The sequence below is a fragment of the Numida meleagris genome, chromosome 7 (genome assembly GCF_002078875.1).
Source record: "Numida meleagris isolate 19003 breed g44 Domestic line chromosome 7, NumMel1.0, whole genome shotgun sequence".
NCBI lineage: Eukaryota > Metazoa > Chordata > Aves > Galliformes > Numididae > Numida > Numida meleagris.
The window spans coordinates 9,812,224-9,828,304 of record NC_034415.1 but is presented as its reverse complement, the minus strand read 5'-3'; positions in this window follow the sequence as shown (position 1 = coordinate 9,828,304).

Genomic DNA, 16,081 nt, shown 5'->3' with positions numbered 1-16,081 from the left:
AACTGCCTAAAAACTTCTAGGTTTTTAAGCACATCTTCACTTGATACCTAGTGAAGTGCATTCAAGCCATATTCTAAAGTAAGTAAGATTAATTCAGAGACAAATTGATTTGCTGCATTGGTAACAAAATATGACTATGTGTATTTAAAGCCTCAGTATGGTCTCTTTCAGGGAAAGGAGGGTTATTTTTAGATATAATAAATGATTTCTACTTTTATTTCAACTTCGTGTTTTAAGCTTCTTGAAAAAGAAAAGTTTGTACTTATTTATCTTCATTATAGGAAACAATTTAGAAGAAGACATCACAGTGGTCTCGAGGAGCAAAATGTTCACAGAAAAATAATTGTGGGTGTTATTACTGCAATGAATATTCATACAGGATAGTCTTAGAGAAATTACTGGATACAGGGCACTTTGTTACTGTTCTTATTTTGTTAAATGTTTGATCTACTCCATAGAAGTGTGTCCAGCAAAACAAAAGTGCTTCCTTCACCACTGAATTCAAATACCCGTTGTAAAGAAATATTCCTGCAGATTTGAAAAGTGCTCCATTCAGCACTACATTAAATTGTTATACCATCCTACTAGCATCATTTTCATCTTTTTTTTCCTGTAGAGAGGGTGATAAGAAATCAGTAAACTGTTGTGGGTTTTTCTTTGAGGAAGGAGGGGGCAGAGTAAGGAGATTATTATTGATCTCATGTGAGTAAAGCATTGGTTTTTGATCTTTGGAACACACATTTAGGAGCCATTGCTGATTCGGTATTTAATGGCCCTATGAATAAGAAGAATTTTCTTAAAAGTTATGCATATTACTTATATCAACACTGAATATTGATACATTCATCATTAAAATAATCAATCCATAAAAAATGCCTTCTTCCCTCCAACTTTGCTTGGAGTGCTTTAAAATTATTTTTAAGTTAAATTTCCCCTTGAGACCTGCTGTTCTATCATATAGCAATTGGAGGAAGAATGAATTTCTGATTATTTTGCCTAAAGGAGCAAAGAAAAGTTTGTGGAGTTTTTTGTTTTGTTTTGCTTTGTTTTTTTGCTGTTGTTGCTGTTTTCATTTTTATTTTGTTTAGTGCTGTGGGTTTTTTTGTTTGTTTATGCTATTCTTTCAGATATATGGTTTTCTTCCAAAATTAATTTTAACTCTATTTATGGAGGATCCCTTTTTTTTCAACTGCAATATTGTTGTGAATTTTCACTCAAGAGTTCTTCTCAAAGCTTTCTGTAAGGAATTACTTCAGCAAGAAAATGCTTAGACATTAATCAGCATAATATTATTATTGCTGTTATTAATAATAACATTGATATCTTAAATAGGAAGATATTATTATTTCTATCATTTTAATGTCATCTTCTGAGTAGTATAAATGAACAGAGTTGGACTTGGACCAAGAATAAAAAACCTGCCACTTCCTGGATTTGATAATCTTTTGCTTGTTTGTTTGTTTGTTTGTTTAAATAGAAGAACCCTCATTTTTGAACTTTACAACAGAACATTCCTACGCTTCTACTCAGGCTGCACTCTTTATCACAGTGCTTACAGTAAGGATCTACAATTTAGATCGGCCAGATGATGTAACACTGTCACTTTTCTAGAGGTTACTACTGAAGATGATATCACTGCAGCAGTAATTATCTTCTGGATATTGTGTGGCCTTTATGAAGTGTACCAATTAGTGACACTTCAGCCTGGAAAAAGGTGAAGCTTCTTTTTGACAAACTTGTTGCCAAACGATATAAATCTGTATTTCCTGGTCAGTTGCTGACATATGTAGATAGTGGAGATCCTTATCAAATGACTGAAGTCTTCACCCAAAGCCAGCTTGGTTTGCTTGGGAAAGGAAAAATACAACTTGTAGCTTCTGTGTTTCCTCTTATCTCTGAGATGAAATGTCTTTGATGTGAAACCCAGGCCATTAGGCATGTGTTCAGTGATCACATTCAGGAAGCAATAAAGGCAATCATATGTGAAGATATCTCTGAAGGTATCTACTCGTTTTTCAATTCTGACAAAATATCAGATACAGTGCTGAGGTTCGATAAAAATTGTATAGATATTATTATAATAATGTTATAAAAAGTATGTCTGCCCCAGGATGCCTATGTTCAGTACAGGCTTCTCTATCTCAAAACCAACCAAAAGACACTTAGAGATGTGAATCAGGGTTCTGCTTTACATGACGAGGTGGAATAATACAGGCCAACTGGCAAAGTTATCATCTCTAGCAGTCTGTAGCACTAGCAGTGCATGGACAGCTCAGATGCTCGTGAATCAGCACCTGAACTTCCATGTCGTATGGCATAGCCACAATTTAGAGTAAACAATTAGTTTTTCCAACCTATAACATTTCTGCTTGTCGGACAGATTTCTCAAACTGATTATGAGCATAGGGAATTCCCATGTGAAGCAAGAGCGAAAAGATTGAAACTCCTTGCTTGATAAGGGGTGGCACCAGTGACAAATGAAAGAGAGTATGTCATTGATATACATGGTAGTGAAGATTTAAGGACACAAGCACAAATGTTATCCTTTCTGACAACAGAAGAAACAAGTATGCAACGATGACATGGAGAGGTGGCTATCCCAGAGGGGGGGGGAAGGAAACACCCTGCCCTTCAAAAGCACATGCAGATAATACCTCAGGAAACAGTAGAAATTTTTGATCTTCAGCATTTTGGGGGCCTAGGGACACTCAGAAAAAGAGATTGGAAATATACGGGTGACCCCAGTTCCATTGAAGAGATTACTTGCATCAGGATTTCAGCCTGAGTGGCCAGTAAATTCACAATCCTGTTGTACTTTCTGTACAACAGAATTCATATCTTCTGGGCAACATGAATAGTCTTACCACTGAGGAAAGGAAAATTATCTACCAATGTATGAGAGCTTGCAAGGAGCTGTTTTCCTGCCTGGAGCAGGGGAAGAACCAGAATTTAACCCTTTATAACTATTTCAGTGAAGCCCCTGCAGAGAGCATAATTTTTTAATTTTTTTTTCCTGAAAGTTTGTACAGTATGGCTCCTACCAATTTCTTGTGTTAAATTTTAGGAGTCCACTTTTAGGAGTTAGTAATGCATTCTCCACCAACCTGTTACCAGTTTGTGGCATCCAATTTAGAGACAACGTTGCATAAATTTTCAATTGTTTTGTTACATTAATGCTTGTGCAGTTTATGTGGCCCAAAGGAACACACCTTGTATACAAAACCAACAATACATTGTTAGCTTAAGCAAAGTCTTTGCAATCTAATCAACTGATTATTTTTAGTTCATTTACAATGAAGCCAACACTGAAAGTTGTCATTATATACGGTTGTGAGTGTCCAATCTTGTTGGCTTGCCTGGGCCACACTGAGTGAAGAGGAATTGCCTATGGCCACATATAAAATATATAATACAGTATTACTGTATATAAGTAACAACATTTTTACATATATATATAAATTAAAGCACAAAGAAGAGAGCAATAAAAGCATAAAACTAGTGGGATAATTGACCTTTTTTAATGAAAGTAACGCATCAGTCTGGTTCAGTGGAAATAGCTGCAGTCCTTAAATTGTCTTCAAGGTGTTCATCAAAGATTTTTGATGACATTTTATCCTTCTGTACTTCATCCTTGAAAACAGATATCCACAAATGCACATGCTGCCAAATGTGATGAAATGAATAAAGCATGGTTGGGAAGAGAGTGTTGTTTTTCTCTGGTAACTCTTGAAACCTATTCTTAAATTCCTTTATCAAAATGGAAAGCACAGCTGCAGATTTTTTTGCTGTTCGCAGGACTGTTTAGCCAATGTATCAAAATTATAACATCATTTGCCATAACTTGAGGTAGGCCTGCACTGTGCCCTCCCCGTCTGCTGGTTCCAGCCCAGACAGTGATGTTTAGGTTGTTGCTGGGCAATGCATGCACAGTCAGGACTGGGCCAGGCTGCCCAGTGGGGAAGAGCCGCTGCCATCACAGTGCGGGGCAGGGAGCGGGCTGCAGGTTGGACGCGCCTACAAATGGTTAAAGTTAATACATCAAGTTGATACATACATTTTTCTTCTACCTGTTTCTCTGATGCTACACCTGGTAGTGCCCCTCTGAGTCCTAAAGCTAATGATTTTAACCAGGGAAAATGGAGTTACAGTGAGCTGTCAGCATCTGATGTCTGTTGCCAAGAGTTGTGTCTCACGTTTCTTCCTCAACATTTTTGGGTGCACTTGAACTGGTTTTTATGCACTTGCTCATTGTAGACTATTTGTTTGCTTTTAGTTTGCAGTACTGTGCTGGGTGTGAGTTTACTAGAGGATGTTTCACAGATTTTGGAGGCATGTTCCTCAATCATCCCAGGCTTCATGTGTGATGCATTTCATGTATATTACTGTCAGTTATGTATCTATATGTAAATATAGATGTTAACCACACAATTGTACAAAGCTAAGCAAAATACAATAAATAATAGCTAGTAAACAAACAGCTCTTTCTGCATACTTATACTAGCAATTTTATCTTAAGTAAGTGACAAAGCTTCAACACATCAACAACTGAATGGCTGCTGACTTCCCATACCTCTTTTCACACTGTTTCTTGGTGATGTTTCATGAAAAGATGAAACTGGGAGAGCACCACTAGGCACTGTGTCCCTTTGTCTGCATCATCCTCTGCCCACAGCAAGATCCCAGCATTTGGCAGTGAGAGACTTAGGAGGAGTCAGTGAACTGCTCTAGTAAAAACGCAGCCTTAATATCATACCACCTGGTACCATATCCCAGAAAAAAAAAAAAAAAAGCCATATGTTAGGCCACAACTTGAAATAATGCCAAACACGAATTGTTTTGTTTTGGTTTTGTCTAGATGAACTGCAGGTCATATAGAACATCCCATTTCTGGTTATATTACTGAAACTTACAGACAAAATTTCTCTTAGAAACAAACACACACAGAAAAAAATGATGCTAAAGTTTCTCATGTGTCTTATTTATGCTCTTGTAAGGTATCAGTGCAGGAAGAAGGGGTTTCTTGTCAGCTGTTTCTCTCAATTTTAAAGGGAATTTAAAAGATTTATATTTCTCTTTTGCCTTAGTTTCATCGGGAATGTGCTGAGAAAACTCATTTCTTTTCACATCAAACTTCAAGCCTTCTATACTTTAAGATATTTATCTTAACATTTTGTTTTGTATTTACTGTGAGATACGCAATTGCTGTTGGGAAATAGAAATGTGAATTGAAATGGAAATTTATAAATGATGACTAATTGTTATGAAATCAGAGACATCTTGGTTATCTGTGAAAACAGATAAGAAAGAGATAAAGAAGAACATAAATTATATGGAATTCTTTCAATTTTTTCACCCTTTCTTTGTCATTTATGTATAAACTATTAGCTTTTCTTTGGGGTTTAGAGTTTATGCCTTGTCACTGAGTGCCAAGGAAACTTTTTCTTTTGGCCTGCTTCGCCTGCTTAAACATTTTCATGATATGAAAAGATGTCTTTATGACAATACTTTGCTTTACGGCAATATGATCGTTACACTTTGATGCCACTGCAGTAAAATTAGAGAATATGATGAAGTTGAGCATAGAAATACAGCATTAAAGGTTATAAAAACCTGTCTTGATTGACAATTTACTGTAAACTTGGATATTGAGAGAAGCACTGGAAAATATCCTTCCCTTTTTTCTTATATAATTTAATTTCTCAAAATTTGATTATATTTTTAACACTAGGAAACCCCATGCCTCTTAAGCTATTGCTTTTCCTAAGACTCTCTCTCAAAGCATTTGTAAATCTTGAAAATTCTTGAGTTCATTTCAATCCAGATGAACAGTGATAACATGAGTTTTTATCTTACAGGTGATGTTTTGAGTCTTCGTTGTATAGACCCCACTATCTGAGAATGATGTATCCACAAATTTCACTCGTCCTTCCTGAATTCCATCCAAGTTTATTGCAATTAAAAATGAAAAAGGGGACTAGTTTTGAAAATCCTGTGTATCTGACATCTTGAAATCAGATTCCCTATGAAAATTTCTGATTTTAAAGTAAGCTCCACATAGGTAAGCTAAACTTCTCATTGAATTATATTATTCATACTTATCTGACTATTATCCACTCGTGTATCTGAGTTTAGGTTGTGAGTCCTGATCTTGCTGGTGGTGGGATCTGTTGGAATTCTGTGCTTTTACCTGCCACATCATGAGGACAAACTCTTGCATGATTTTGCATCTACTCTGTGTAGAGTACAAGAAATTCAGAGAAGAGAATAGAGATGTGGAGCAGAGAAATCAAGAGGAAAGGAAGAAAAGTATACCTTTCTTCTTGACCCTTTGTCTTTTCAGTTTGGGAATTGTACAATAACATGGTTCTAATGAGTTCCTTCTCTCTGTGAACACCCCAAATCCTAATGACACTAATAGATGCTATGATAGGATAAAGTAATACTTATCTCCAACAGTATGTTTTCTAACAAGAAAAGTGTAATAATGATTTTTAGGAGGTCTCACTTAGAAAAAAAAGTGTTACAAAATAGATAACTAGTACCACATTATAACATTGTATTGTAATATTCACCAATTCCACAGGCACCATATATGTATCTAATTAACATCAGAAAAAACTTACGTCTACGCTGCTGAAAGCAAAGCTGCTTGTAAGTATTATGATTTCTTGTTGTATTTGCAGAAACTAAAACCCTATAGATTCACAAGACAAGAAATTAAGCGTAGCTACAGTGTCCTTCAGAAATGGATATACTATGGATATATTATATATATAGATAGATCTTATTTTTTGGTCAATATTGCTATCAGTCCTTGGTGATTTAACTTACTTGTTCCATGGCATTTTTTCAAAAGAAAATGTTATGGCCAGAAGAAGGAAGGGAATAATATTAATCAAATATGCAAAGCACTGGAGCCTGTTTCACTATATTCCTGGTTCCAACATTTTGATAACACTTTAAGGAAAGATACGAATCAGATTTTGATTTTAAATATGTATATATTTTTATCCACAGTATCAAACTGGAACAAGAAACACAATATACTGAGTTTGTAGCAGAAGTTTTGGGTTCTGTCTCTATGTTAATTGATTCTCCTATATTTCCTCCTTATTTTCTCTGCCTCATATAATTCCATGAGATAATTCTGTGAACATTTCTGTTTAACTTCACACTGAGAGCAGGCACTGTATGGTCTGCTGAACTGACATTTCTATCTAAATAATTAAAGTGGTTGTCCATTAAAGATTTGCAGCCTCATGACACATTTCCCAATCATGACAGTCAATCATTTAAGAGGTCAGCTCAACCTTTCCAGCATTTACTTTTCTGTAAATTAACATCTGGCGATAAAAAAAAAAAGGTATTGCTGTCAGAACTAAGCTGAGATACTTTAATATGCTGGTGTTGACTGAAAGTACTGCATGCCAATATAAAAATAAGTTTTCCAGGAAAATTGATTTTCATATCTTTTTATCCCAAATCAGTATTTTTTTAAACTCATTAGCACTTTTTAAATTATAATGGCACTGGGATCTGGCTGTTTGAAGTGGTGATGAGCTTTCTTCCAACTGCAAAGAAGCAGATGACTATTTTAAGACTAGAAAGATGAAATCTATTTTCACTACTCCAAAAGTTAAACTTAATTTAGTTTGAACTCCAAGTTCTCCTTTCTATATAGATGGATTGAAATTAGAAGAGTACCTTGTTTCAGCAGTCAGGGGGCTCACACCACTGTGATAGAAGTTAACTTGAGGAGGTTCTTAACTGGGATCTTCTTACATTGGGTTGTTTTGGAGGTATGTTTGTTTAAAAACTAGTTATGAATGCTTTTTTTGGATCTTATTATGCTCCTTTTAATTTTCTGGGATTTCAGTCAGATTAGAAATTAGGAATGCTCCGCTAAAGTAAATAAAGAAATACTCTGCTCTGTAGTGTGATTCTTCAACTTCTTGACATCCCATTGTTGCTGTAATTTTATGGTTTAGCAATGACATTCAGTAGCCCAATCCCTTTCTGCTGGTTCCTCTTTGTCTCACTCTCATCACACTTTGTGAGAAGTCATCTCCCATAACACAAGGAAAAGAGACACCACCATACTCTTATTAGTAGTTGCAATAGATTAAGGAGCAGAAGTAGGCTGGATGTCGTTCTGAGACAGGCCTCTGTGTGTTGTGCATGCATCTTCCACCTCCCAGGGACATTTGTGCTGAATGCAAAATAGCAGCAACCTCCAAAAGATGTTGCACTAATTTAAAGAAGGAGTATGATGAAAACAAAGCAGTCATTTATAGAGATATCATCCCTTCTGCGGTATGGCACTTGACACCCCTGAATTTGTAGTGCTTTCACCCAATTCTTAAAAAGAGCAAGTGAAATGAGGCTACAGGATAGTTCTGAGGAGTTCTGGATGTATTACTGGAAAGATGAATGAGTGCAAAAACTCAATTCAGACACTACAGCAAGTAAAATTAACGCTAAATTACCACAGAACTTTTGTGTGTGTGGGAGGAGTGGCTTGCATGGCATTGTCTCATAACCCCCAAATCTTTAAAGTGCTTTTAAAGGTCTGAAATATTTTTACCCTCATGTAGTAACAAAGAATCTTGCCTCATAGCTGATTCTTTCTTCAAGCTCTCCCAGTGAACTAGCCCCTTTCAAATAAACAGGCAGAGTACCGTTAACATATGGAGTTAAAAACCTCTTGCATAACCTATTTACCTACTTCAGAATTCCTTTCAGCTGCAGCCTTCGATTTCACTTTTACAGCATGACCTATTTTTATTCATGTCCTCCAGAAGGTCAGGCGTTACATAACGAATCAATCTTTGCTGCCCTTTTGACTCATTAGCCTCAATTTCCTTCATTACAACTAAAAAGCCTGTAGGAGTTGATCAAAAAGCAACACAGTAAGGAGCTAATGGAAACTGAGCATTCTGCATGGGCATTTATTAGTTGTATTTGAATTATTTTGGAGTGTTTCTTTAACTTTGTAACAAATGTCTCAATTAGACCACATCTGTTTAATCAGTTGTCTTATTCTGTAGATATCTTAGACAGGACAAGGAAATCAGAAGGAAAAATGAGTGAAAAATGTCAAAAAAGGAACTGTGTGTCAGTGATGCCATTGTCAGAGCAGGAAAGGATTTCAGTGAGCAGGTTCAGCAGAAGATGGTTTGATCTCAGTGCCTTCTCTCTGCTTTACAAGTATATTCTTCTGATTCTAAACTAGAATAGAATGAATGTAGTATGAATAAGGACGTTATATGTTTTTATTTTCTTTATTTCTCTATCTTCATTGATAAAAAAAGTGATACTGCCCATTATATTTTGCAAAATCTTCTGCAGTCTAGGATTTGAACTCGATGATCTTTGTGTCTCTTCTGTCTCAGGATATTCTATTATTCTTTGATCTACTACTGGTATATGTGTACTTATATGTATATATGCGTATGTATCTGGTGATTTGCACTTGTATTACAATTGCAAATGAGCACAGGTCTGTAAATTGAAGGTTTAAACATAACATGCCTTCAATTTACTTTTTAAATTATTTAATTATGATAGTGATATGATATGACAATCTAATGAATGGATGAGGTCCAGTGTGAGTCCAGACTTGTCTAAAGTGATTACTAAACAATCCTGTGAATGCATTAACTGAGTAACTCCAAAATAAAACAACATTGTAGTAATACTGCAGTTTTGGTTCAGTGATTTCCACTAGAGAAATTTATTTGAACTTGATCAACATGTATATTGCATATTTTAAAGTTATTTCTATGGTGAAATGAATCTCTCCAGTTTTTTTTTAATAGCACTATCCCTGTACTTGGAGTTAATAGTTGTTATTCAGAGTATTAACTTAAAAGAAGCAAAAAAAAGCATTCCTTTCTGTATGTTTTATTGTTGTTTGTTTGTTTTTCATCTGCTTTGAATTGTGAGTGTTCTTATTTCATCCTGTTAAAACCCTGGTATTGTTCACATCGCTTTGAGCAGATTTCAAAACTTCCTCAGTGTGCAGGGCGCTAGACTCATGTATGTTATGCATCAGTAGTTACAATGCAAAGTTCACTGATAAGACAGTTTCTACTGTATTCCAATATCACTGAATGATATTTCATTTTTAATGCATGCCTGCTGTAAATTCTAACATTACAAGTAACAAGTGTAGCATATGAATTCTTTTCCAGTTTTCCATACTAGACAAAAAAAAAAACAAAACCACACAAGAAACAGCTTCCTATATTGTTTATCTAAAAGACTGATATCAACTAATCTACCTTTCAGAGTACGCTTTTGTTATCGTAGTCATTGCTATTTACTCCCATTTTCTTGCCTTCAAAGCTACGGAAGAATTCAACCTCAGTTTGATTTAACAGTTGTACACATCATGGCTCATTATCCAAAATACCTCTTGGATTTTATTGTGCGCTCTGCTACGTTGCACTGCAACTGGGCTGGTTCTGCTTCCCTGTAAGTCCATTTTGCACTGCCTATTCTAGACAAGATGAGTTTCTCATAAACCTTCAGGATCTTTGAGGTTCTCTAAAATTGTCCTCCAGATGGAAGAAAATCTCCCTGAAGGAACAATGAAAACAAGTTCCTAAATATTTTATTTAATCCTCTGCAAAATTAATATTTCTTTTAGACATTGCAAGATCTTTCAAACAAAAGGTTTTTGATTTTGTATTAGCAGTCTCAGGCTTAAAGAGCAAATTTGATGCTCTTCGAAACAGTGCAAGATAAATAAATTTCAACAGCCATCTGTTTAATCTTTGTTATTTAGTCCAGATACAAACACAGTTCTGCATTACCTTTAACTGCCTTAATTGAAGGTAAGTTGGTTTATCCCTTGGAACACAGCTAAAATCACTGCTTTGGTCCTGGCACTTAAATCTGCCCAGTGATTTTCACCACAGAAGGAATAACGTATTTCTGTTATAACCCTAGTTAAGAGGATACATGGCTCCTTTATTAGGCATTATCCACTGAAGATGCTCAGCTGCCAGGTAACGGTAGAGTTCCTGGAAACATAAAATGGACATCAGTAGCTAATAGGTAAGAGAGGAAAAAAGCAACTAAATAATACAATAAGAACTCTGTGAGCAACTTCTTGTAATAGACTTCCTTAATACAGACGTCCTAGTTAGCAAATTGTTTTTTATGCCATCTTTATTTCTTCGGCTATTATACAACTACATAAAGTAAGGACCTCATAGCAGTGCTGCTCATATGCACATACGTTGATGAGACTCAGAATAAATGATTTTATTCGGGAATGAGATTAACTTTTGTGTGGTTTGTTTTGTAGATCTCTTACTTTTTCTGTGATCCATAGCTAGGGTTCATTGACATTTAGTAGATGAGATTTTGCAAGTAATGTATTTTTTGTACCTTTTTTTTGACTCACTGTATCTTTTTATTTTTCTTCAAAGGCATTTTTTTCCTATTTATCCTCTTGTCTTAATCATATCTTAAACACGTTTTCAAATGTTGCCTGTACACATTCAGATGGAAACCTATCTTTTGCTTTACAGACATCTCTTCCTTAAAAATGCACAGTCTATCCAACTAATCCCCCATCTTTTGAATATATTTTGTACCAAATACACTTTTTCTGAGCACAGTATTATCTCCACCACCCTTCTGTATCTCATTTCATCACTGCATCTGTAACAAACCCTTAATAGCCTAAGATTTGTCTCTCTGAATGGTACTCGAAGGAAGGGTACTTTCTTTATCATGGTACATGCTTGTCCCAGACTGGGTTAAAATCCAACATGTTTTTTCCTTAGGTGCATTTCAAACTGAAGTGCTGTGGAGAGTCTTTACCTCCCCATGACAGGAACAGTTTCACGGTGCTACACAGTTCATTGCATCTTTCCTGGAGTATGGAGTGTAACAGTTCTTTTTTTTTTGTGGCTCTGGATGTAATTTCTGGCTCCTTTCTGATAAAGATGCTAAAAGTCTCATCAGCATCACATGTACATCGCAGCATCTCCAGCACAGCTTTTGCTCAGTGACTGCCTTTCACAAACATCTGAAGCCTCCTTCTCCACTTTGCCTGTGTTACATGTATGAGGCTGCCACATGTAATTGTAGTGGCAGCATTTCATTCTCAGTCAGTCACTGTAGTCCCTGGTAGCAGACAAACAGCGTATTTATTCCCTCTTCTTAGCTCATTTCCTTTGCTGATATTAAGATCCACTTTCTAGATAACTTCCATCCAAACCATCCTGGCAGCAGGTTACCTGTGGACTCTGTTTTCATACCTATGTCAAAGGCGCTTTTCAAAAACTTCATTTTGCTCGTTTCCAGGCTTTTGATTTTTTATTTTTTTTTTTAGCCTAAAAATACCTGGCTATGAGCTGTAATTTCCATTGTGGTGTTGCTAGATCATGTAAGTGCTGCTGTGAAGAACTTTTTTGTATGTTTGTGTTTATGCGTATTTGCTTGTTGTTTTTTTCCCTAAACACAATTCTTTATATACTGACTGAGGAGTTATAAATCAACCAATAAATGAGGAAATGAACAATTGGCAGGCTTAATTGATATTAAAATTGAAATATTGAAATTAAAAAATTAAGAATGATCATGTGGAGTCAGTCGTTAGACGTAGAGTAGGCAGGCTGGCTCCCATTTTTTATAGGAAAATATTTTGCGAAGATGACCACTATGAAACACAGAGACATAGGATGGTTAGGGACACACTTAAAAGACTACTTATTTCCAAAAAAAAAAAGTAACTTTTAGGTGATACTAATTAGTGTTCATTTTGCAAAATGAAGACACCCTGCCACTAGCATATTTCCTAAGAGAAGTGTTTAATATTTTCACATTTATTTATAGGTTCTTTTTGATACACATACCCAGCCCTTTTACAAGTGATCTATTACTGTGTTTCACAAATAGGAATCAGAAGATTTGACGCAGTGACCAGCTGGTCAAAGGTTTATCATCACATTCTGGCCAGGCATTGGATGCAATATATGATCAAAGTCATTTCTGCAATAAAACCATTTATTTTTTCTTGCATAACTTCTACATAAAAAAACCAACAACCTACTAAAACCTACTGTTCCAATAAATCCATTCTTTATCTTCTGTGTGGTGCTCAGATTTAGGCTAGATGGGATCAACTCTGCTATGTTGTCTGGCTCTGAATTATATCACTTTTGGAGTAACAACATATTCAGTAAGCATACACAGTACTTGCATTAGGATATGTAATGTACATATTTGGTAAAATGCAGAATATTAGGTATTATTACCATATGCAGATTGAATATCTTCTTGAATTATTTTTTTCTATTGCTTTAATGGGTGTTGTGTCCAGTACGGTTTATTAAGGGCATACATGTAAAGATATGCATAGATGAGGAAGTGTGGCTCTAAGAAGCCAAATAATGCTAATTAGAAGCAGAGAGAATGTATGGGTTGGTACTTATGTATAGATATTTTCCAGGGGTGCTGTGAAAGCATGGCAGGGAACGGGCTTGTTACATGCTTTTGACAGGGTATGTGATGAAGGCTGCAGATGGAACAATAACTGTTGAGTTTGCTGGAGGGAGCTTCTATGATGTGAAGCTCTGGAGAGGACAAAAGGCAGGATGATAAGACCGGCTGAGGTCTGCAGGAGATGGAGAAAGGCAAAGGAAGGCAGGGCTGCCGCTCGTCTTCTTTTCTTTATTTAGAATTTTGGTACGTACAATCTGATAGGTATATACAATCTTTTCCTATATACAATCTGATAGGAAAGATAAATTACTAAGGAAAATAAAACCAGATCTCATGTTTTGCAATATGTGTTTACAGTTTGTGAAACACAGTGTGCACATCTACCTGAATTAGGAAGTATTCATGAGAATTGAAGTCAGGTTCAGCAACAAATCTCTTTTATTTTATTTTAATATTGAGTCATTCTCTGTACTTCTGCAACCTATTTGATATACTTTTGTTTATGATAGAAAAGACTTAACTTCCTCGTGACATGCATTGGATATGAGGATACATATCTTCTTCTAAAGTACGTAGACTTTTTTCATGTGTGTTTTATTAAGTTTCATTTAATGCATAAGGACCGTTCTTTCTCTGATAAAAAACAAGTGATCCCAAAAAACTCAGATCCATAAATACAGCAATTTTGTGGATGTGAGAGCAGCTACGATACTATTGGCTTTAATAGTTAGGCTGTGGCCAACATTTCCTGACAAACCCACACAGAATCATGCATATTTTAATTCATGTACATTGCTATGTATATATTGCTACTTTTACATGCGTGTGCCTATGTATTAATGATATAGATTTTTGCTGAAATGTTGTATGTAGTTTATTTACAAACTGCGTGCCTGCAAGTAATAAAAAAGACACCTTGAAGAAATCTATCGGGCTTGCTTCTGTAGGAACTGAGTTTGTTGAATCCAGTGAGTTATTTTTCTATAATAAGAAGCTAGTTCTGCCATCCGAGCATTTAACAATAACTGGTAACTACTTCTCTCTGAGAAATGAGTCCTCTAAACAACATCTGGAAAATTTAAAACATTTTCAGTTAGAAAATAAATGAAAAACATCCATTCCTAACTCAGTAGAAGAACATTGTGAAACAATGCAGTAGCGATGAGGATAATTTATCTGGTTGTAGGAAGGGTTATAAAGCAGATGAAATAGCACAGCATCATTTTGTCAGACCTAGTATCATGAATCACAAAAAGTATGATAGGTACTATAACTGTGAAATTAAAATCTATTATAGAGCATTGGTTAATATAGGCATTTGGCCTTTCAGCAAAATATTAACTTTGAAATGCTCCACAAAGTGATATGTTAAGGCAGTCTAGCTGAATGTGAACAGAATTACCTAGGCACTAGCTTAATATTGTGTGCAAACAAAGGTGGCCTTTGCATAATTTCATATTTAGAATATGCATTTATATTAGTTTTTGAAGCCTTTCTAACCTACCATAAGGAAATATGAGCAGCTGTTAGCATTCAAGTATAGTGAGATCGAATACATGTTCAAATCATTGCTGGAGAGGAGGGATATTCTGTGGAGAAGTTGCAGAAAGTTAAAAATGTCTGATTGTCCCTTACCTGTAATTCAGTCAGCCATCATTTTGCTAGTTAGTGTTTGATGTGAAATGGATCATTCACTAAAGGTTTAAAAAATTACATCTCCTCTGTCTCTTACTATGGGGAAAAAATACAACATGCAAAGGTGAGTAATGGCCTGATGTGTCCAAGGTCTAGGCACTGCAGAGACATTGAAGCTGAAACCATCCACGGTGCGACATGCAGCAAACACAGAGGCACCTTCCTGTGGGGCCACATGAGGAATGGAGAATCTCTAGACCAAGTCACCCAGTTCCAAGATTTAGACAATTATGCAATCTACAAAAGTAGATAAGAACATCAACAATAAAATCAACAACAAATCAACAACAAAGAAACAACAACAAAAACAAATACAAAGGTCAACCAAACCAACCAAAACCCAGGTAAGATCAAAGGTGTGACTGAGCTATTCTATGAAAGTAACATCGCTAATTTGAACCATTATCAGAGTTAATAAAGTGAGAAGTTATGCAGGCAGATTACTTTGCCTTGCTGGCTAAATGAGAAGACCCTGCAAAATGATTTAGGCATGGTGTGAAATACTGTCGGACACAGCAAGCAACAGAGTGAGATGGAGCAGCAGGAACAGACAGTGCCATAAGGAATGTCTGCTTTGCACAGAGGTGTAAGGAGGGTTAGGTAGCATCCACTACCTAGCTGAAGTCCCCACAGGTCTCAGAGTTATGAGAAGCATTAGAGGGTGTAATCTTGGAAGGGCTGCAATACAAGGTCACCTTGTGGTAGCGCTAGGTAAGGCCACAATCACTTAGTAGCCATATCAGAAATAACACACCTGAATGGAGATATTGCAAAACTGGTACTACTGGATAAAATGCTATTAGGGCCAGGATGCTTATCTGGGTACCAGTTACAGCTGAAGACGGCGGAAGTCAAAGATGAAGAAGAAGAAACATAAGGAGATGGGGAGAGGGGGCATGGAAGAGGCTGGTAGCCAGCAGCAGCT